The sequence below is a fragment of the Perognathus longimembris genome, chromosome 1 (assembly GCF_023159225.1).
Source record: "Perognathus longimembris pacificus isolate PPM17 chromosome 1, ASM2315922v1, whole genome shotgun sequence".
Lineage (NCBI taxonomy): Eukaryota > Metazoa > Chordata > Mammalia > Rodentia > Heteromyidae > Perognathus > Perognathus longimembris.
This window is the reverse complement of record NC_063161.1, coordinates 123,998,023-124,021,998: the sequence shown is the minus strand read 5'-3', so window position 1 is coordinate 124,021,998 and position 23,976 is coordinate 123,998,023. Positions and strand designations below refer to the sequence as shown.

At 35.3% G+C, this 23,976-nt stretch overlaps 1 pseudogene; it reads left to right on the top strand.

Annotated features, from left to right (window-relative positions):
* The first annotated feature begins 896 nt into the window (after window positions 1–896).
* On the top strand, window positions 897–20,622 carry LOC125352751 (annotated as a pseudogene).
* The last annotated feature ends 3,354 nt before the right edge of the window (window positions 20,623–23,976 follow it).

Sequence of the window (23,976 nt, the reverse complement as noted above, 5' to 3'; positions counted from 1 at the left end):
GTTTTATAAATTATTAAGACACTACCAGGAAATGAGCAATAAATATTTTGATGGTTTTCTGTTAGTGTTATTATTTCTATTGTATACTTCTTTCTGTTTTTTTTTTTTTTTTAGGAAGTAGATTTGCCTGTGTTGAGGGAGACGTAAATAATCTAAAAGTAAGTGAGAATTAACTACCACATTGAAGGACAGATTTTAGAAGAGTTTGGAAATGGAAAAAAAAATATTCTTAAGAGAAAGGTAAAAAGGAACAGGTGATGCTATAAAGGAAAAAAATAGATTGAAGACAAATAGATTGTGTTATATCTTTTCAATAAAGCCAAGAAAATGTATGTTGAATTAAGTTAGCTGATTTGGTGTTCTAATGGTAGGGAAAAGTTTCAGACTTGATGAAAGTGATTGAAAATGCAGTCAAATGGGGAATAAGTAAAAGGCTGGCTGAGTGATCTTGACGGCTCAAATGAATCTAGACATCAAGAAACATAATACTAAAGGATGAAATTATACTTTGTCTACCGAAGACAAAGCATGCCAGAGACAATCCTAAAACAATTTGAAGATGCACCAGAGGGCTCTTTACTTCTAAAGGTGACTTCCACTAAGTCTATTTATTCATCAGTCAGTTCTGAAGATGTTGTTCCATTTCCTATAAATATTGAATTGCCTGTTCCAGGATAGGGAAGACTCAATAGACATGATGTAGGAGGCAATTTAAGAATTTCATGGTTTTGAGCTTGTAATGTTTAAGATCAAGGAGAGAAACAATGTGGAGACTCTTTGGCCCTGATTTAGAGTGGATAGAGAAATATGAGATACCAAAATGAAGTATTATGAAAACAATCTGCTCTCTTGTTTTGTTCGTACCAGGCAAACATTAGTACAGTGAAGTGGATGCGATGCAAACTGTCTCAGTGTCTGCAAGATGCTGGTCCAAAACATTGGGAGAGGCAAGAGATGAGGTGAAGGTAAACTTGAAGACTGATCTCTTACACCAGTATTTTAGGACTTAACTCTGTAATATGAAGTCAGAAAAAAAAAAAATCAATGAGGGCTGGGGATATAGCCTAGCGGCAAGAGTGCCTGCCTCGGATACACGAGGCCCTAGGTTCGATTCCCCAGCACCACATATATGGAAAACGGCCAGAAGCGGCGCTGTGGCTCAAGTGGCAGAGTGCTAGTCTTGAGCGGGAAGAAGCCAGGGACAGTGCTCAGGCCCTGAGTCCAAGGCCCAGGACTGGCAAAAAAAAAAAAAAAAAAAAAAAAAAAAAAATCAATGAGTCTTACTGTCTTTGCAGCCTAGCAAAGTTAACTTATACAATTTTTGAGAAAAAATTGCTTTGGAACCCTAAAACTCTACAAAAATGAAAGAGAAAATTTGTACAGTTAAAGACAGCAACGTTCAAGATTACTTTTATTAAAATTGACTTTTAAATGATACAAAGACTAAGTCTTATTGATTTAAAGAAATCACTGATTCTGTCTTAAAATGATTCAAATGATCTAAAACTTTTGTCAAGGAGGATTAAATAATACCCTGAATGTTACATGCTATAAAATTTTTGAATATATCCTTTCATCAGATGTATTCAACATTCTCCAAAGGAAATTCAATTCAGTTACATCCCTACTAGTTTTACCATTATTATCATTCAGTTCTAATATGAACTATTTTTGTTATCCCTTTTGTGCTATTGGAAGTCCTTTATGATGAACATTATTTGCTCTGTTGGTTTGCATGGTTGTTGAAGCAGACACCTAGTCGACATAATCTTTGAGCATTGATTTGTTCTTCCTGCTATCTTAAGCAGGAAAAGAAAAACAAAATGTTCCTCATAGTTTGTATTCTAATAGTATAAGGATCACAAATCTTCGCACAAATTCTTCCCCTCTTGTTACCTTGATCTGCAGTTTCTCATAAACCGTTTCATTTTAGAGACATTCTGAAGAATCTCAAAGTCATCTCTAAATGGAAACAGACTTCTTTTCCCTTCTTCCAAAAATGTATCATGAAGGGAAGGAGATGGATTTTCCTAGAGATGTATCTAATTGTTTGGCAATAATTTGTGGTCCTTTAAAAATAGGACTAATTATCATCATGAAGACAGGGAAGCTTAGGTGGTAATTTGTAATTTTTAGCTGCTTTTTACATGCAGCATTTTAGAGTTGTTGCAGCAGGAGGTAAAGTACAAAATCATGTTGATTTGAATAGAAATATTTAAAATGCTTTATTATGGGGAATTACTGAAGTAGTGTTCACAGGAAATGAATGTATTTCCTCTCTGTTTATATTATTTAAAGTTTCTATGTATTTTAAATAATGGCAGTGTGGTTTTCACTTCATCTGATATCCTCTTCTGTGTGTGTGTATTTGTGTGTGTGTGTGTGTGTGTGTGTGTGTGTGTGTCCTAGTACTGGACTTTGAGTACAGGGCCTAGATGATCTCCTTTTGCTTTTCTGACAAAAGTTATTGTACTGCACTTGAATCACAGATCCACTTCCAGTTTCTGGTGGTTAACTGAAGATGAAGGAGTCTCTCCGAGGACTTTCCTTACCGGAGTTGGCTTCAAATCTCAGTCCTTAGATCTCAGCCTCCTAAGTGACCAGGAATACAGAACCAGCATCTGATATCTTTTTAACTCATTCATGTCTCCAACTGGTTATTCAATTCCAGATAAGGTCTACACTACACTGGAAAGATGAAGGCATCTAGTTAAATGTGGCTCTTGCACAGTCGAAGTGTAGTCTGAGTGGAAAATAGCCCTATGGGTAAAATACACATTGGATTTAAAATATCTAAGAAAAATTAAAATATCGTATTGTTTTTGTATTAATGACATCATAAACACTTTGGTACATTGGAATAAAAGTATTAATAGAATTATTAATGTATTTTTAGAAAAGATATACCAATAAAATTAATTTCATTTGTTTCCCTTTTACTGTCTTACTCTTACTACAATAATATTTAAAAGCACATATGTAGCTTCACCTGTATTTCTACTAAGTAGTACTATGTAGTAACTATGGGAAACTGGGATATTTTTCTCCTTTAGTAGAGTACATTTTATTAGTGGCAGATTAAATTCACTGATATTTAGATAGTATCCCTCATAGCTTAGGTATGTATTGAACTCATCTGCTTTGATTATAAGTTCTTCTCTTGGAGAACTCCTGATAAACAGTTAAAAAAAATCACAAAATTTTATTTATATCTCAAAAGTTATGTGTTCCACTTATTTCCAAAACATTTATTTCAACTGTTACAATTAATATAAACTCATCAGCTGAAATGAAATCAAATGGTAACAAAACAAGACAAGATAGATATCATCTCTTGATAGATAGAATGTTCAGATAAATTAACTTTTGTAATCAATTAGTCATTTAGCTATGCATTTATTAGAGAAGAAGGCATAACCATGATCTGAAACTCATTGTAGAGTAAAAATGAACTTCAGCGTTACCCATTATTAGAAGGCTCACTTTTAATCATACTACCCCTAAATTTTTATGTGTAGTGAAGGAAAAATGGTAAAGAAATTCCCATGAGTTAACAGAAATCAGATTGAAGAATCTAAGGGTGTTGTAGGCCATTATCAGAGTTAAGACGTGTAGTCTTAATTGTAGAGTTGTGTCTTTGAGCTGAAACAATGATATATATGAAAATGGAAAGGGATTTTTTAAAATCATATTCCTCAAGGTATTTCAAAAGTCATGGAAGAGAATGTTCCATAATACTAAAAGTGATCAAAAATGGAACACCAGACAAGAATAAAAAGACAAATAACTCCAAAAGCAATACTTACAAAACCATTTGGTGTAAACTAACTGAACAACTCATGGGGGGAGAGGGAAAGGGGGAGGCGGGAGGGGGGAAATGAGGGAGAGGTAACAAATTGTACAAGAAATGTACCCACTGCCTTAGGTATGAAACTGTACCCCTTCTGTATATCAATTTGACAATAAACAAGTAATTATTCAAAAAATGGAACATAGGAATTGAGTTAATCAAAATCATAACTTGAGATTAAGTTGAAAATTTTATAGTCCAAATAGAAACTAATATTTTAACCATTGAAAAGGCAACATGAGGGCTGGGGATATAGCCTAGTGGCAAGAGTGCCTGCCTCGGATACACGAGGCCCTAGGTTCGAGTCCCCAGCACCACATATACAGAAAACGGCCAGAAGCGGCGCTGTGGCTCAAGTGGCGGAGTGCTAGCCTTGAGCGGGAAGAAGCCAGGGACAGTGCTCAGGCCCGGAGTCCAAGGCCCAGGACTGGCCAAAAAAAAAAAAAAAAGAAAAGGCAACATGAACTATCTATTGAAATGAGACATTGTATACACATACACAGAATGGCATTCATGAAATCTAAATGGTGAATTTAACATTTAAGTTAGTAGGGGAAGGTAAGAGAAAACAGTTGTTAGAACTGATGTAGGAATGGCAGTTGAAAGCTAGTTCTGCCTTGTTAAACTGGGGGTGGGTGTTGGACCAGGGTAACTGCAACCATAGTCAGGACACGGGGGATGCAGAGGCAAGTGGACCAATGCACACTTTATTTCAGGAGGGCCAGAGTTTATATAGGGTTAGAAATCAATTCACAACTTCAAGAGTAAAAATTAATACAGAATGATATCCATATCAATACAAAAGTTGCCAGAGCTACTGAGGGAGGTGGCTATTACAAAGGTTTCCATTACTACAAAGGGTGACTACTACAAAGGACTTAGCTACTACAAAGATTGTTGATACTAAAAAGATTAAACCAATCAAAGCAGAACTCTATCACCTAGCTACTATTTCCTGGATACTAATTATCTTTGACCATGGCTTCTCTATTTACTTAGAAGAGACTTCTCTATTTACTGTGAAAAGCTTTTGCTAAAGCAGCTGGGCAAGCAAGTCTCCCCAGGGAGGCTCTCTACAGGGGAGGGGAGAGTCTCATAAGAAAAGTGGCTTCCTTTGGCCAAGAAACACAGGAGACTTCTTTAATGGAGATTTTTTTCCCCCATAGGCCTATTAGTTTGCTAATAAGGCATCCGAGTAACTGTGCAGAGGCTAAGTTCCCACTGGTCAGAGAAGTTATTCTCCCACAGTTTGGGGGGGGGGGAGTGTGTATTTTACTCTGAGTATGATATCTAGTCATGGTTTTGAGCACTTGCAATGCATTTTTCATTTCTCATTCTAAACCATTCATCTGGTTGCTCTGGGTGAAAAGCACAGTAAGGAACTAAAATCAAAGTGGATTATAGGCATGGAGTTATGACCTAAATTATTTATGTAAGCAGCATATGAACTTTAGTGGATATGTATATTATTGATCCTCATAAATGGGCTGGGAATATGGCCTAGTCAAGAGTGCTTGCCTCACATACATGAAGCCCTGGGTTCGATTCCTCAGCACTATATATATAGAAAAGGCCAGAAGTGGTGCTGTCACTCAAGGAGTGCTAGCCTTGAGCAAAAAGAAGCCAGGAACAGTGTTCAGGCCCTGAGTTCAAGCCCCAGGACTGGCAAAAAAAAAAAAAAAAAAAAAAAAAGATCCTCACAAATATCTTAACAACAAATTAAGGGAGAAGGATTTAGTTTTCACAATATTTTGTGTCATTCAATGTGGTGAGATCTTATTATATATTTGATTCTTGTTACTTGTGGCATAACATTTTTAGAATTTTCTATTTCAGTGTCACTCAGAACAAGCTCTTTAGAAATATTTTTATTAATGTTGAGAATGTTTCAATTTTACATTTTGATTAACATTTATTAGTTGTATAAAGAGATTTCATTGTGTTCTGTCCATATGTGTATATTAAGTCATTCCTTCTTCCTCTCCCTCATCCCTTCATCCTCATTCTTCAAGTAATTTTAACAGATTTCATTGTTTTATTTTCTTACTTGCATGTAAAACATTTCAACCTTATTTACTTCTGTTATAAATTTACAGGATGTCTACTTTGGATGAGACAATTGATCCCTAAAAAGCCAATGGGGCATCTGGATATTGTGATTAAATCTTGGTGGCTAGACGTTGTCAATTTCAGCTTACTTGTTTTGTGAGTTTGGGCAGGTCACTTAATTTCTCTTCAACTAAGCTTTATCATGTGCAAAATGGGGGTGTGATAGTACCTTCAGATTTTTTTTTTAGTGAAAATTGAGGAAATGAATGCTAAACATGTGTAAAGAATGAACATTCCTGTGCATTGACAGAAATGGCAGAAACATAGGTGAGAAATGAGAAATTTCTTCATAGGAAAGGAGAGTGGTTCTGAGATATTTTATCTTCTCACATCTCCTGTGAAGATATTGTTTAAAGTGTTGGAATGTGCACTCCATAGAGAAGTACTCTCCTGCTAAGCTAAATCATGGGAAACTCTTAAATTGTGTTGATTAAAATGTAGATTTATTGTTTATACCTATCATCCTAGTTGCTCAGGAGGCTGACATCTAAAGATCATGGTTTAAAGCCAGCCCAGGCAGCAGAACCTGTGAGACTATTTCCAATTAACCATCCCAAAGCTCGAAGTGGAACAATTCTTCGAGTGGTAGAGTACTCCTATTGAATATTGAGTGCTCAGTGACAGCATACAGTCCCTGAGTTCAACCAGTAGGACTGGCACACACACACACATACACACACACACATACAACAGACACACACAGAATAGATTTATTGTAGAAATATGTCTTTCTCAGGTTGTTACTCTGTCATGGATCCACGTATTTCCCTATTTCATGTGTAAGGACAACAGGTAATACATTGCTTGAGAATAATGCAATTTATCATCAGGCCTAATCTCCATAGTTCGGGAGCATCTGATTAGTAATCTCAACTTCAACTATAACACTAATCTTCCTGGCCATGTAACATAATTAATTCACAGATTCTAGGAATTAAAAGTGTAGACTTCTTTGAAGGACTCTTAATCTGACTACCCTTGTTCTCCTAAAGTTTAAGTACCAGGCCCATATTTAAACCTGTCAAATAAAAAAATTACATAAATTTCATCTGTAAAGTTTTTTGGCCTAAAATATCTTTTTCATTTATTCATTAAATATGAGTGCTGCAGAACTCTGCTTTTGGTTGATTTATTTGGATAATTATCTGTAGTTTTCCAGTTGATTTTGCATTAATTTAAAATAACATAGATTTAAGCTCTTACCCAAACATAAGCGTTCCCATTTTAGAGCTGTATTAAATTTAGAAACAAAGGACAGTATAAGAAAGCTATGAATATTAATTAAGCTTCTTTTAAAATAAATTATAAGTAAATAAAATTTCAGAACCTAGTGATTCAGCTTCTGTGTAAAATATATTAAACATGACAGCATGGTTTAACAGTTCTACTTTCTTTTAATCTTTTCTGATCTTATTTATTTAACTTCTCAGGGTCAAAAATTAGATATTTGATTTGAGTGTATGAATTTTTAACATAAGGCTTTGTGACTCCAACCCTGTCAAGACTTGACCTTATTTTTTGGAGTGATTTGATTTAGTCAGCAGACAGGTTGTTCAGTGTTTCAAGACAGGTTGTTCAGTGGTTCATGTATAAACAAAGGTCATGGGTTATTTTTTGTCTTTCAAACTAGATTTAAAATTCACTGACATAGTAAAAATAGAATTTTCACTGACTATTGTCAAATAATTAACATTATATTTATGTTGATAGATTGAAGCAAAAGGTCCTCTAAGGTCTTAGGGGTCTTACGTTATTTATCCTTGAGATTTCTGAGTTTTGCAAACTCATTGGTTTGAAGGATGTATTAAGGGAGGCACAGATGATAAAGGAATTGGATTATGGAATTATGATTGATTAGGATCTTTATTTTTCTTAACTTCTAGCAAATAAGAATGGTACAGAAAACCAAAGAGTCTGCATTCTCCTAAATTTTGTGTTTGCTACAATTGCTCATATTTTTTCCCTTTTATGAAAGAAAATAGACTCAAGCCTTATTAGAACTCAAGCTTGTCAAATACTTAATAATATGCTATTTTGTTTTTCATAATATATTGCTGCTATTACCCATGGAAAACAAAGAACAGGTAAATCATTTCCTTCTTATCAAATATCATTTCATAATTTAATGCAATCATTTTTACCTCTATTTATATTTTCACCAAGTCCTAAGACAACAGAAAGAAAAACAGCCTAGTTTTGCTAGGTTTTTTTTTAAAAAAATGTACATGTTACTTGTATAACGAAAAGAATATTATTAGGGAATTTATATACATGCCATTTTCTTTTTGTGACTTTGTTATAACATATATTAGTACTACAAGAGAGGGTGTGTTGTGACATTTTTATACATGCATGCCATTTATCTTAATCAAATCCACCCCTTCTATCATCCTCCCTTACATGCTTCTCTGCTTCTTAACAGAATTTCAGCTGATTTCATTATTCTGTTTTCAGACAAGGCAGATAGATCTTATTCATTGTCCATTCCTGTGCCATTGATACTCATCCTAATTGTATAGGTACAGATACTAAAAAAACTAAAAAGGAATACTCCATTATCCATTAAATAATTTACTTTTTACTGTTGGTCTTGCTATAGCTAATTGAGATGAAAAAAATGTGCCATTATTATATCCTGAATCACAATACATACCATGTGGGCACAGATGGCAATGGATAGCAATGAAAGACCTTGATGGTTGAGGTTTTGTGGAAAGATGAGGAACCTTTTGCATGAAAAGGGGAACATAAAATATTGAAAGACGGGACCAAAAAGCCTTGCTAGTGAAAAGCTTCAGTAGTAAGCGACTCAATCTAAGAATGAGGAAGCAAAAGAAATTGAGTTGATTCAAAGATCTTAACCTTGGAAAAGCAGAGAACAAATACCTTGAAGAGAAATGAGAGAAGCAAAAGAAAATCTTATAGAAGACAAACAACTACAATGCAGTATTGTTCTGAAGAAGTTTAAGGAATGAGAATACTTTTCAGTCAGAAATATGGGAAGATGGCCTAGTGGCAAGAGTGCTTGACTCATATACATGAAGCCCTGGGTTCGATTCCTCAGCACCACATTATAGAAAACGGCCTGAAGTGGCACTGTGGCTCAAGTGGCAGAGTTCTAGCCTTGAGCAAAGAGAAGCCAGAGACAGTGCTCAGGCCCTTAGTCCAAGGCCCAGGACTAGCAAAAAAAACTAAACAAAACACACACAAAAAAACCCCAAAACAATCAGAAATAAACTACAATCATAACTGAGACTTATGATTAGTCTACTAAAAAGAGGTATCCAACTTATCTATCTTTAAGGCACAAGAAGGTAGAAGGATGTCACATTTAACCCCAGAAGAGAGAGTATGGAGGAAGGAGTCAAGGGAAAGACCTTGAAAGTATTCACTTAAAATGTGGTGAAGGGATAAGGTGAGAGTGAAGTAAAATTCCCATTTAACATTTGAGGATAGACTCAGAGCTGTAAAAGCGGATTTGGCGCCTACTGAGGAGAGATTGATAACTGAAGCTACAGAAAGGACATACTGGGCTGTGGAAAGAAAAGGAAGAAAGAAGTGCAGGATTCCAGAGGCTTAGAGTTGAACTACAATGAAGAGCTGAGAAGTATAGGGAGGCAATGAAGCAGAGCGCACAGCAAGCGGATAGAAAAGCCAGAAGAGCAGAATAAATTAGAACCATGACGGGGAAAAAGTATAAAGGTGGTCAACACTGCAGTGTTGAAGAGGACAATGAAATGCTTCTGAATGAGAGAAATTGGACTGGGAATTAAGGATATCTGTGCATAAAATTTGCCATTGCTACCTTAGGCTTCAGTGGAAGTGAATGGTGCAATTAGTGTGTGTAATATATTCCCACTTTTTGTATACCTTTGTCCTTGTCATTTGTGGTTATATCAGAAAAGAGACTCTACAACATATGTGTCCCTTTTAAATTTAATGTATCTTTGTAAATTCATTCTCAAGTGACTTGTACACAATTTTATATTCTGTTGTAACCACAGTTGTTCTTTGCACAAAAGATTTGCTAACAAGAGTTCTGATTTCTCAAATGAACCCAAACATCTCTAATTAAATGTATGCCGGGTGTCTTCCAGAGAAAACTTCCTAATTCCTCTATTACAATTAGGAAACAGCACATGTCTACAATAATGAGAGCTTTGTGACTTTAATCTTTAGTTGGGAAGCTTGTTTTGGTAATTGAGAAAGTCTTATAGAATTCATATGTTTTAATTTCTATAATACTATGTTTGTTAACTTATTAAACTTGAGGAGAGGATTTAAGACAACTTGTCATAGCAAGCAAGAAAGAAATTTTGTCTTTTAATGGAAACTACTTGTCTTTTGCTATGTATTTTTCAAAAATTTTAGCTGATTCTTATTGATTCCATGTGTATCTTGTATTTATCTTTTTAAAATGTGATTATTATTGTCAGAGATCAGTTTTTAAATTAGCAGTCTATCAGCCCAACACCTTAGACATTAGACAAAATAATAAATTGGTTATTTATTGACTTTATTCCTAAGAATACAGAGAATCACCCATTTTTACATATCACTGTTTCTCTTAATTGTCTATATATAAAGAATAATACAGAATTTATCAGGACTCGCAGGACTACTTGCAAATAAATCCTCATAGATGACTGTATTACATACACATCTAAAAGAAATTTAAAACTAGTAAATTGAGTATAAAAGTGCAGTGCTATATGTTATAACAGAATTTGTGCAAAACAAATACATCCTAAAGAAAAAGTAAAAGGTCAAGACATTGCAAAATAGGAATGAGATATGGGAGTACTCTCCATTTTTTGTTTATTTTTCATAAATAGCAAATAACTCATTCTTTATACCTCTGACAGTAACACTTGTATATAAAGGTCATTTTCATTAACCTTAGAATTGTAATTTCCAGCCTCCTTGCCCAAAGGCACTGCTGTTATTTACAATTTTTCTTACTCCTATGCAAAACCAAACAGCAATCAGTGTATAGCTAATATATGTTAAGTGCCTCAGGCACATTTCAATTAAGTAGTAACATAAACTGGAAAATTTCCAAAACATTTAGTGAATATTACTTTCAATCATTTTCATTAAAATTAATAGCAAGTGTTAAAAAGTAATATACCAAGGAGCTAGGAGAATTGAAATCCTAGCTTCTAAAGGGCTACTTGTGTTAATGTAGAAAGAATATTAGTACAATTCATCCAGATATTATCTAGTCCATTAAATTCTGGATTTTTGTGTTAATAGGGTGAGAGATATGTACAAACTAATTTTTGCACTGACAGATATTAGGAATCAACTCCAGGGCCTTTAACATGCTTAGTAAGCACATCACCACTGAGCTCCATCTCCACTCACAAATTACATTTGTTTTGATACTTTTATATATTGATTTCAAATTTTAATGAGGGTTTACTAAGTACCTCCCAGTAAAGCACTTGTGTACTCACAAGATTAAAACTTCAAATTATATGCATCTACCACTAACAACCTGTTAAGGAAATGTTTAAAGATGTACCTTGAAAAAACAGTTTCTAGATGTATAAAAACACTCCCAAAGTAAAGATTATTACACCAAAATAATAAAATCATTATGAACTATGACTTTTTTTAAAAGTAGAAGTAGGGAATGGGATGAAATTTCTTATTACTTAAATATAAAAGTAAATAAGATATAATGACCAAAATTTATCTCTCAAAATATCATTATATGAAATATAACCTTTAAAATAAAGCAAAAATTGCCATCTTCAGTTTACAATTTTATTTTCTTAACACTAGAAATATACTCTGTCTGACTTACACAACTGTAACCCCTGTTTTTAGCATTTTACAATAAATATTATTTTTAAATTAGAATTAAAAACACAATAACCAGTTTATACTATATTATTATTATGAACTTGAAGGGACTTGAACTAAGGGCCTCATATTCTCAATCAGCTTGTTTGGCTAGCATTGTACTACTTGAGTGATGCTGCCCATCTAGCTTTTTGCTGATTAATTGGAGACTCTTCTGTTTCAACCAGAAATTATCCAGGCCTTAGCCTCCTGAGTAGCAGAGGGTTAAGCCACGGGTACTTGATTGTGGACAACATTTTTTTTTCAAGTTTTTATTATCAAACTGATGTACAGAGAGGTTACAGTTTCATATGTTAGGCATTGGATACCTTTCTTGTACTGTTTGTTACCTCTACCTCATTCCCCTCTCCCTCCTCCCCCTTTCCCTTTCCCCCATGAGGTGTTCAGTTTACTTACACCAAACAGTTTTGCAAGTATTGCTTTCGTAGTTGTTTGTCTTTTGTTACCCTGTGTCTCTCGATTTTGGTATTCCTTTTCAATTTCCTAGTTCTAATACCAGTATAGACGGTTTCCAATATACTCAGATAAGATTACAGAGGTAGTGTAGATACAACCACAGGAAGGTAATACAAGAACATCATCAATAGTAGAAGCTACAGCTACACATGGGACTTTGAAAGTAGTTACAACTGTGATATAACAATCGTTTTCATAACATGGAGTTCATTTCACTTAGCATCATCTTATGTGATCATAAGGGTATAGCTATTGGGCTCTTGTGATCCTCTGCTGTGACTTGCCTAAACCTGTGCTAATTATTCCCAATAAGGGAGACCATAGAGTCCATGTTTCTTTGGGTCTGGCTCACTTCACTTAGTATAACTTTTTCCAAGTCCTTCCATTTCCTTACAAATGGGGCAATGTCATTCTTTCTGATAGAGGCATAAAATTCCATTGTGTCTATGTACCACATTTTCCTGATCCATTCATCTACTGAGGGGCAACTGGGTTGGTTCCAGATTCTCGCTATGACAATTTGCGCTGCGATGAACATTGTTGTGGACAACATTTTTTTTTTTTTTTTTTTTTTTTTTTGGCCAGTCCTGGGCCTTGGACTCAGGGCCTGAGCACTGTCCCTGGCTTCTTCCCGCTCAAGGCTAGCACTCTGCCACTTGAGCCACAGCGCCGCTTCTGGCCGTTTTCTGTATATGTGGTGCTGGGGAATCGAACCTAGGGCCTCGTGTATCCGAGGCAGGCACTCTTGCCACTGGGCTATATCCCCAGCCCCTGTGGACAACATTTTTAAGAAGTGATATTTTAAATATTAGCACACACATATCTCATAAGAATATATGTGTGTGCATACATATTGTATAATTTATATCCTTTCCAATTTGATGACATGGTTTTTCACTCTAGAAATGATAGCACACAATGTAGTAAGGATACTACACATGGTTACTAATTTTCCTTCATTTCAAATCAATGCCATCAATCTAAGCTTCACATGGTGAAACATGAAAACATTAAAATTTTTATACATGTGTTTTGTTCTGGGAATGCAGCAGAATTTGTGTTTCTAAGACTTTTAACAAGATTTGATGCTTTTTCCCCCCCAATTTCCCTTCTGATGTAAAAGAACAGGATCTTAAAGGAAAGCATAAAAGAACATGAAGAAAGTTTTCTTGAAAATATCAATGACATTCTTAGTGTACATTTTCTAGATATTCAATGTACCATAGCAGGAAAGCTATTGTATCATGACCAAAAGAATAATTAGCACAGAAAAACTTAGAATGGAAAATTGTAGTACAGCAAAAGAGTGAGATGTGATAGTCAGTTAGATACCATTATCTGTAAGCATGGAGCAGATTATGACACATCTACTGTTCAGAATGAGTTTTTCTCTCTCTCTCTCTCTCCCTCCCTCCCTCCCTCTCTTCTTCCCTCTCCCCGGTCTCTGTGTTTGTGTGTTGGCACGTCTTAAACTCAGGTCCTAGGCACTGACCCTTTGCTTTTTTGCTCAAGACTGGCTCTCTGGCACTTGAGTCACAATGATACTTCAACGAAAGAGAGAGAGAGAGAGAGAGAGAGAGAGAGAGAGAGAGAGAGAGAGAGAGAGAGAGAGAGAGAATGTGTACAGTTAATTGGAAATAAGATTCTCTTGGATTTTTCTGTGTAGGGTGACTTCAAACCTTGATCCAGATATCTCAGCCTCCTGAGTAGCTAAGTTTGTAGATGTAAGTCACCCTTATGTAGAAAAGAAAATCCAGATTTTTGCTTCCTCCTAACACTACTAGGCTAACACTACAAGAGAAAATGAAGGCTACTAAGGTAGTACCAAAGGGGTGAACTCAGACAAAAATATTTTTCATTTTCCATGTATAGATAATTTTTTCTCATCCTCCCTGTTCATTATGGAAACTTTTCATTAACGTGTATAATCTGTGTATAAATGTTGCTTTGCATCCACTTTTCATTTCTCCATTTCTTTACATCCTTAGCCTCTATCACACTAATTATAACTTGTTCTCAAGTATACTTAATCCATAAATTAATAATATCATCTGTAGACAGTAACATTTAAGAGTAACAAATTCAGAAGAGTATCAAGAGTTTTTAAGATAAAATCTATTCCAAGTATGAAAGTGATTCTGAGTAAATTCCAGCAGAATCTATAAAGCTTCTGGATTCACTCTGCTTTGAGGATTATTACTACAAACAGGAAAGATGATGACTGCATATGAAGCTAACAGAGGAACTCTTAGAATCAGTGAATTTCCATGTTTACCAGTACTTTACTGTTAATTATTAGGAACTGGGCAAAGACTTCCTTGTATAAATGATATTTACAATAAATAAAATGTTATTTAGTATGAAAGTATGTGTTTCAATTCAGTAGATCAATAAAAATTCTTCCCCAATAGTTCACTTATTCTCAGTAAAGTCATTTACATAGCTCCAAATGGTAAATAGTCACATTTTTAGAACTATTTATCTAGTTATGAATCTTATTTTATGATGAGCTCTATGGTATATACATCTTCTATTGTGATTTGTATCCTCATGCTTGATGGAATGGAAATAAGTTTTCAAATGAAATTTCTCCAAGAATCTTGTTAAAAAACATGTAAATTACTTTAAGAAAACTATTTAATGTGGTGAAATAATTTATATTTGAAATATTCAATGGTTATGGGTAAATAAATAAGGTAAAATGAGTTATTGTTTGCTATGGCTTGAAATGGTTTGTCGTCTGAAAGATTATGTACTGATACTTTGGTCCTTGATATAGCAGAATTGAGAGATATGGAAACTTTAAAGGGGTGGAGCCTAATGGAAGTTTATTAGGTTATTGTGGGGGTAGTGACCTTAGAAAGGATCAATACCTGTCTTTTGGGACTACAGTGGTTACTATGCCTGCAAGTTGTTGTAAAATTACTTTCATTAGCTTGCTCTCTTGCCTTTTCTTTTCAATATGTGCTATTCACTGCTCTTATATGTGCATTTGCCATATGATGCCACCTGTTAATTTACAGTGCAGCAAGAAATCCTCCCCTTTGTACAGTCACCCAATCTTAAACTTCCTGACTTCCAGAACTGTGAGCTAAATTAACCCCTTTTCTTTTTAATGGATCCAATCTATTCTGTTTTCAGATAGACACATGAAACAGACTAAGAGATTTTCTATCTAAGTATCATATGGCAAAAAAATAAGTGAAATTATTTGTATTTATATGAACAGAGAGCAGGGCTGGTTTTTGGTTCCTTTCTCTGATTTCTAATTTGATCTCTAGAGAGAGGGCTGATCATTACTTCAGTAAAAAGCCTTTTCTATAGTATATTAGATTATTCTTAGTTAAAGAGAGATAAAACATTCTCTATACAGATGTTTAAATGAAGAAGAGAAAAATTTCAGTAGAGTCTCTCAAAGCTACCACCACATTGTTGACTTTATTCCACTGGCCTTAAAGTGGAATGTCAAGATATCATATATAGGGTGGAACCAAATTTGTAAACCCTAGACCAAAAGTTATATACTGGAAATATAAACTTGGAGTTTCTCCACTTTATTTTAAGTTTTGGGTGACAAATTTTCATTACACAGTTCAGTCTATTTGCTATTTGACCTAGGCTGACATCAAACTCATGATTCTTTTGCCTTAATTTCCTAAATATTATGATTACAGGCATTTATCACCATGCCTGGTTTACAATTCCTACATTATAACAAAATATCCGTGTATTAGGTCATCAATGAGCATACAAATATATGTATATATCTTTACAGATCTTAGTGCTAGAACTATATCCTGAATCATCTTATTCCCCTGGCCCATCTATGGCTCTTTTACTGAACCATTGTGCCATATATCCCTTAAAGAAAACTTCCCTATGAAATTTTAACATCAACTTTGATTCTTTTGACCAGTTAGGAAAATATCCATGCATATGTGAAGAAAAAGGTGCACAAGAGTCCACTAGGCATTAAATTTGGCTTACTAAAGAACTAGATGCTGGTGATGACATCTGAAATCCTACTTACTCGGAAGGTCAAGATCCAGAAGATTGAAATTTACAGTACAAAGTCAGCCAATGCCACAAAATCCACAAGACCCCCTTTCAAATAAAACAACAAAAGCAAAATACAAACCCAAGGATAACAACAACAACAAACAATCCCACAGCAGGCAGGAATGTAGGCATGGCTTAGATAGTAGTGTGGTGCTAGTGGAATTAGTGAGCTGAGTACTTTTGAGGCAGTGAGTTCAGAGCTCAAAGAAAATAAATTTCAAGTATAAAATGAATTGCATAGAGTATTTATGGATTTAGAGGTGAAAGATAGGTGCTGTAAGATTGTGTAGCTGTACATATGTGTAGAACTTCTGTGATTCAAGTTTTCCTGCCCATGGCATCATTGCCAAGTCATCCTAGGGAAGACTTGATGGGCATACTGATGGGTTTCTTTGCTTGAGGGTCTGTCATTCCACAGAAACAAAGTGAAGACTTTTTCTGAATCAGGATAAATGTACTTACAGGTTTGTTTGTTTTTTAATTAAGAGTGAGATAAGGAGAGAGAAGAGAGAGAGAGACAGGAAGAAAGAGAAAGGGAAATGGAGAAAGAAAAAGAGATTGGAGGGGAGATAAGGAGATGAAAGAAGGGAGAATGTGAGGAAAGATAAACCTCATATTCATTATCTAAGCATCAATTCTCTTTTTTAAAATTTTTTTATTGTCAAAGTTAAGTACAGAGGGGTTACAGTTTCATATGTAAGGCAGTACATTTTTTATCCAAATGGTTACCTCCTCCCTCATTTCCTCCCTCCCCTTTCCCCTTTCCTTCTCCCTCCATGAGTTGTACAGTTGTTTACTCCAAATGGTTTTGTAAGTATTGGTTTTGGAATGATTTATCTTTTTATCCTTTGTCACTCTAGTTTGGTATTCACTTTCCCTTCCCTAGTTCTAGTACACGCATATACAGTATCCAGGGTACTAGGACCAGAAACAGTGATAGCAGGGGTAAAACCATAGGAAGGGAATACTGGGGGGAGGGAGGGAGAAAATACCGGGTTCTGTTTCACATGGCATGTTGAAAATAATTACAGCAATGATATAACAATGTTTCCATAACGTTGAGTTCATTTCACTTAGCATCATCTATGTATTCCTACAGGCATAGCTATTGTGATCTTCTGCTATAACTAACCTAAACATGTACTGAGTATTCCCTATGAGGAAAACCATAGCGTTTGTGTTTATTTGGGTCCAGCTCATTTCACTTAGTATGGCTTTTTCCAAGTCCTTCCAGTTCCTTATGAATGGGACAATGTCATTCTTTCTGATAGATGCATAGAATTCCATTGTGTAAATTTACCACATTTTCCTGATCCACTTGTCTACTGAGGGGCAACTGCATTGGTTCCATATTTTAGCAATGACAAATTGTGCTGCAATGAACATAGTTGTGCTGGTGGCTTAGGTGTGGTTGCTGGGGCTGCTGGGGTTGCTCTATGTTTAGCTTTCTGAGGAACCTCCATATCACTTTCCAGAGTGGTTGAACAAGTTTACATTCACACCAACAATTTAGTGGGGTTTTCTTTTGGCCACATCCCCTCCAGCATTTGTTATTGTTAGTTTTCCTGATAATGAACATTCTTACTGGGGTGAGGTGGAATCTCAATGTTGTTTTGATTTGCATTTCCTTTATGGCCAGTGATGAAGAGCACTTTTTCATGTGTCTCTTGGCCATTCTCATTTCTTCAGAGACGTCTCTTTTTAGGTCTTTAGCCCATTTGTTGAGAGGAAAGTTGGTTCTTTGGGGATTTGTTTTGGAGGAATAGAGACCATTTTTCTTTTCAATTGGAAATAAGATCTTTTTTTTGAGGGGGAAGAATCATCCTAGATCAGTTTTTTTTTTTTTTTTTTTTGGCCAGTCCTGGGCCTTGGATTCAGGGCCTGAGCACTGTCCCTGGCTTCTTCTCGCTCAAGGCTAGCACTCTGCCACGTGAGCCATAGCGCCGCTTCTGGCCGTTTTTTCTGTATATGTGGTGCTGGGGAATCGAACCTAGGGCCTCGTGTATCCGAGGCAGGCACTCTTGCCACTAGGCTATATCCCCAGACCCCTAGATCAGTTTTGTAGTGAAAACTACCTACTGCAGTATCCAATTCCTTTAACCAAATACAATCCACGGACAATTATTCATAATTTATTAGAACATTTAAAAATTCAAAACATGATGGTAACTTTTAAATTTGCAATCAGAAAATTCAGTTTATCTTAACTCCAGTCTCAAGAATTGGAGAAAACTAATAGCCAGAAGGAAGCTGGGATGAGAAATCCTATAAGAATGAGACTATTTGGGTTTCTAGCTCTACTGTTCTGTGACATATTAAGTTTATTTAAATGAAAATGTTACCTGTTTTCAATTATTTCTTACCAGCACAGTCCCTATAATAGTAGAGAAGACTAGTTGCCTACAAAAATATTTTAGCTGGGAATTTTAAATTTCTTCTAAATAAAAGATAAATAGGTGTATATCTAGTCTTGGAATATTTATTTGCTTCTCTCCTGTAGACTTAAGACTAATTTTAATCCACTCACAAACACAGGAATGCAGAGTAGTAGTCAGGCACCAGTGGCCAGCTTGAAAGGTCCAGGAAGCTGGGGAAGTAGCTGGCATAGCAATAGCAACAGAACAGAAGCAAGTGGCAGAGCAGCACAAAGCAAGCTATGACCTTAGCTAGTGTGAGGCTCTGAGCACAAATCCTGGTACCAGAAAAATTAGCAATCAAACTACAAAGAAAAATAACATAAACTAGTGTCTTGGAGTTTATGAAAATAGAGAGGATGCACACAACTTCCATATTCTCCTCTGGAATTATATATCTTTACAAACTTTATGAACGTATCTTGACTGTCTATGTGTTAGAAATGTGTTTATGTTATGACCCATTAGTTCTAATTCTCATGCATTTTGTCCTAATGAACAAGTGAAGAATGTATACAAAGATTCTTATAGAATGCTTGTCTTTCATATCATTGCTGATAATTGTTATAATATGTAACCAGTATGAAAGCTAATAGTAGGAAAAACAATGTAAATCATGACATTCATAAATGAACAAAAGTGCACCCTTATAAATAAGTAATGTCTTAGAATTATGGTTCTAGGTGCAGAGAGAGCTCTCTGACATGGGCTTTGAGTTTGAGTCACAGCATTAGAAGTTTTTATAATAAATTATTGGCCATGGACCTACATGAAAATAAAGGGGTGGCTGGGCTGCGACCCGTGAGCGCTGCTCTCGGCCTGTTCCTCCCCGGTGGCAGCTATGGCGCCTTAGATGCTTAGATGCTTCCTTAGATGCTTTTGCAAAAGAAGGCATAGTTGCTCTGCGCCGAGCTAAAAGAAGAAATATGGAGAGACTAACTCTTGCTTGTGGTGGGGTAGCTCTAAGTTCTTTTGATGACCTAAATCTTGACTGTTTGGGACATGCAGGACTTGTCTATGAGTATACATTGGGAGAAGAGAAGTTCACCTTTATTGAGAAATGTAACAATCCCCGTTCTGTCACATTATTGGTCAAAGGACCAAATAAGCACACAGTCACTCAAATCAAAGATGCAATAAGAAATGGCTTGAGGGACATCAAAAATGCTATTGATAATGGCTGTGTGGTCCCGGGTACTGGTACAGTGGAAGTGGCAATGGCCGAGGCCCTGATGAAATACAAGCTAAGCGTAAAAGGCAGGGTCCAGCTTGGAGTCCAAGCATTTGCGGATGCATTGCTCATTATTCCCAAGGTTCTTGCTCAGAACTCTGGTTTTGACCTTTAGGAAACATTAGTTAAAATTCAAGCAGAACATTCAGATTCAGGTCAACTCGTAGGTGTGGACTTGAACACAGGTGAACCACTGGTAGCAGCAGAGGCAGGCATATGGGTTAACTATTGTGTGAAGAAACAGCTTCCTCACTCCTGCACTGTGATTGCCACCAACATTCTACTAGTTGAGGAGATCATGCGAGCTGGAATGTCCTCTCTAAAAGGTTGAATCGAAGCCTCTGATAGCGGAATCTTGACTACAGGATGATGCTGATGAAGATAGATATGGAACATTTTTCCAAGCTTCATATAATTTTCAAAGGAATCTGAAAAATGGATACTTGACACCCATTCAAATTATGACATTGTGAAATTGTAGTTACAGTATTTTAAAAATTGTACTGAATACATACACATAAAGCAGGTCCAAGGAGCAGGATATTTTGTTTTGATTCGCAGTGGTATAAAATTACTATTAGATAAACATATGTTACCTAACTTGTTTATTATTAAATATTCCCTGGAAAATGTTAAAAAAGAAAAGAAAAGAAAGGGGTTAGTTGTTTCTTATTCTCCATTTATAGTTATTCATGTCTCATTTATATCACTTGGGAATTCTATAAAGAGGGGTGAATGTGGTTTGTGCTAGAAGTAATTAACTTTAGGTCTCCTATAAAACTAAATAAATAAAAGCCTCATCCATACTTATTATAGAAACTTAGGAATCTCAAGTCCACTAACTGAAAATAAGTAATGCAAAACAATTTCAATTATCTGTCTCCCTAACCTCTCTACTGAAATACTGTTTATGTAACAGGTGCCTAGAATACTTCCTGGAATTTAGCAAGCATTGCATAAACATCTGTTGAATAAACTGCATAAAAGACTGAAAAAATCCATTAAACTTGATGATAACAGGCCATTAGTGACCATTACTAGAACATTTTCATAGGAAAGTAGAAATGCTGGGTTGCTCTGGGATAATGATTATATGCAAATTAAGGACTAAGAGGTTTGCTATATATCCTCATAATGCTCCTATAGGCTTTAACTGTTTTTGCTTTCTACACAAACTCGTTTTAATGGTCTTTCCCTTATTCTGCTGAGTTAGTACTCCTCTTTTAAATGACAAAACTTTAGAGACAATTCCTAAACAGGCCTCTTAGTCCGTCTCCCAGAGAGAAAGAGAGAAATCTATTTGGATAGATTGCTGCACTGTCTCATTCCTACTTCAAGTCTTCATTCCCCTCCCCCCCCCCGGTTTTTTTTTCTTCACTCCTTTTTCTAACTTGCACATCATGGGTTTCTATTGTGTCATTCAGCTTCTTTATTAGGTAGTGACACTTGTAACAAGTTTTTATCACATACTTCTCTTCTTCTCAGGATGTCTTAGTGCTCCCTGCAGACTGAGTTGGAGTGGTTATTACAAATATTTTCAGACCAGAATTTTAAATTTTTATTAGTTGTACAATGAAGGTACAGTCCATTAGATCAGGTGATTAGATCACTGAATCTTGATCTATGTCACTCCTTCTTTTTATTCTCCCCCATTATTCTCCCTCCCATCCCTACCTTCAGGTTCTATCATTCAATTTTTATATAACATACAGAACTGTACAAACTATTTTTGCTCACTCTCCCTCCATCCTTTCATATGCCACCGTGTTCCCACCACCAAAGCATAGTGTGCTAGTTTTATTCTAATAGTATTCTTGGTCATTAACGAAGTCCTTTCTTTATCCGTTTTAGATATCCTTGAGCACCCTCCACTAATTATGAGATCACTGCCTATCTGCCCACAGAACTATCAAGGAGCTGTCACAAAATTATCTTCCATCAATCATGTGTCTCAGTCTTGATCCATGAAAAATAAATCTCTTGGACTTAAAACTGATATATTTTGATGTACTTGCCTCTTCTGCAAATAATTTGTTTCCTTATAATAAATTGATAAAGTATATAACATCAAAGTGAAGAAAACATATTTCAAAATAGGTCAATGCAGGTAATAAGATTTACATATATCTTTCAGTTATCTGAAGACAGAATCAAGAGGGAAAACTACACTGAAGTTATTATAAAGTGGAAACAATATTCTGTAGGGGAAAGAAATATATAAACAAATATAAATCAGTTGTATCAGGATGTATTGAATGACAGAAAATATCCTCAGTATAATGGAAACAGAAACACAGCAATTAATTAAGATGTTTAAGAAGCATGCTGAATCTGTCAAAGTCTGTATTTCCTTCTAGAAATGTTTAGCATTATGGTAAAACTCACAAAATACTGTATGGCTCAAATTAACTAGGCTACAAAGACTATTTCTCATCATGATAAGATAAATTGGCTTATTTAAATTCAGCAAGTATTTCCTGTATGTTTTTTATTAGTTCAACACTCTATTATAGGCCATGAAGCATAGCAAGCAAACAGCTAAGTTGGGGGTTCATCATGAAGTTTTCAACTTTATTTAATATTATGTATTTGGTAAATAGGATGGAAAATTTATGTATTTCATTGTCTAGGAATTAGCAGTATAGGTTATTAAATAAAGAAAATAATTAATTTAATGTTCAAAGGCGTGATCACTGCAGAATTAAAGAAAGAAGTCAATTAGAAAGAAGAATAATTAAGAGTATTGCCTAGCACCTGACCCCATGGGGGAAGAACAGTCCCCTTTACTGAGACTAGTGAAATAGATGGAAAAGTATCAGGTCTTCTTTTATGTAGGTTAACTATTCACATCTTACTTAACCTTTGTAGCATTTCATGGTGTCTAGTAATTTAGACGCATCAAAACATTTTTGTTCAAATCTTTATTCACCAATTATTGGTGTCTAATGTCAGTCATAGCTTCATTTAAATACCAACTTCCTATTGTTTTTCTTTTTTTCCCCAAACTACTCAGGATTCCAAGAATTACCTGTATGCCAATGACTTCCAAATCTATCTTTTCATCATAGATCTTTCTCCTGCACCCTAGAGACCTATTGATCCAGGTGAGCTTCATACTGTACATGTACAGACTTTACTCACCACTTTTCTCAAATTTCTGCTGCATAGCTTCTTTTATTGAGCTTAATTTTATACTAAGTATGTTGCCAAACACTTTATTATTCACAACATCTTGCTGAGGGAGATGTTACTCTGTTACACTATGAAGAAAGTGTTGCTCTTTAGGCAGGTTAGCCAGGTTGAAGAGCTAAGAGCTATATTCAGGTAGTCTCTCTGACTGAAAAGTGATTGAATTCTGTATAAGTTCCCTTATCAGCAACTTCTATTGAATCAGTTGTTGAATTTATTTTAGGACCTTCCCTCATGAAGCACAATATGCTACCACATACTCTGTTTTTTAAATTATATTTTTATTTTTAAGTAGTTGTATAAAAGGGTTACCATTCAACAAATCAGTTCCTAGGTGCTATACATCTTGACTGATATCCACATGTACCCTAAACAGAAATTAGGTTCCCCCGCCTTTCTTTCTTTTTTTTTTTTCAGTCCGCACTGCTAATGGTTAACTTCAAATGTTCATTATTCCCAACCAGGAATATTTTCATAGCTGACTAAATGGTTCTGCTCCAATCTCTTATAATCTTTCAGTGCTATAAATAGATGCACTTATAAAATTCAAATCTGATGATTTTCTTTCTCATAGAGGCAAAATAAACTTAGGGATTATGAATTTAAACTAGCCAATACAGGAATAAATCATATTTTACTTACTTATATTTAATTCACTTACCATATCTTTTGCTACTTAGTAGTCATGCTTGCAGATGGAAATAGCAATATACTTGTATCATAAAGGCCAAAACAACAACAAACATTTAGGGTGGTACCTGTAGCTCATAGTGAAAGCACAGAAAGCTCTGGTGGCA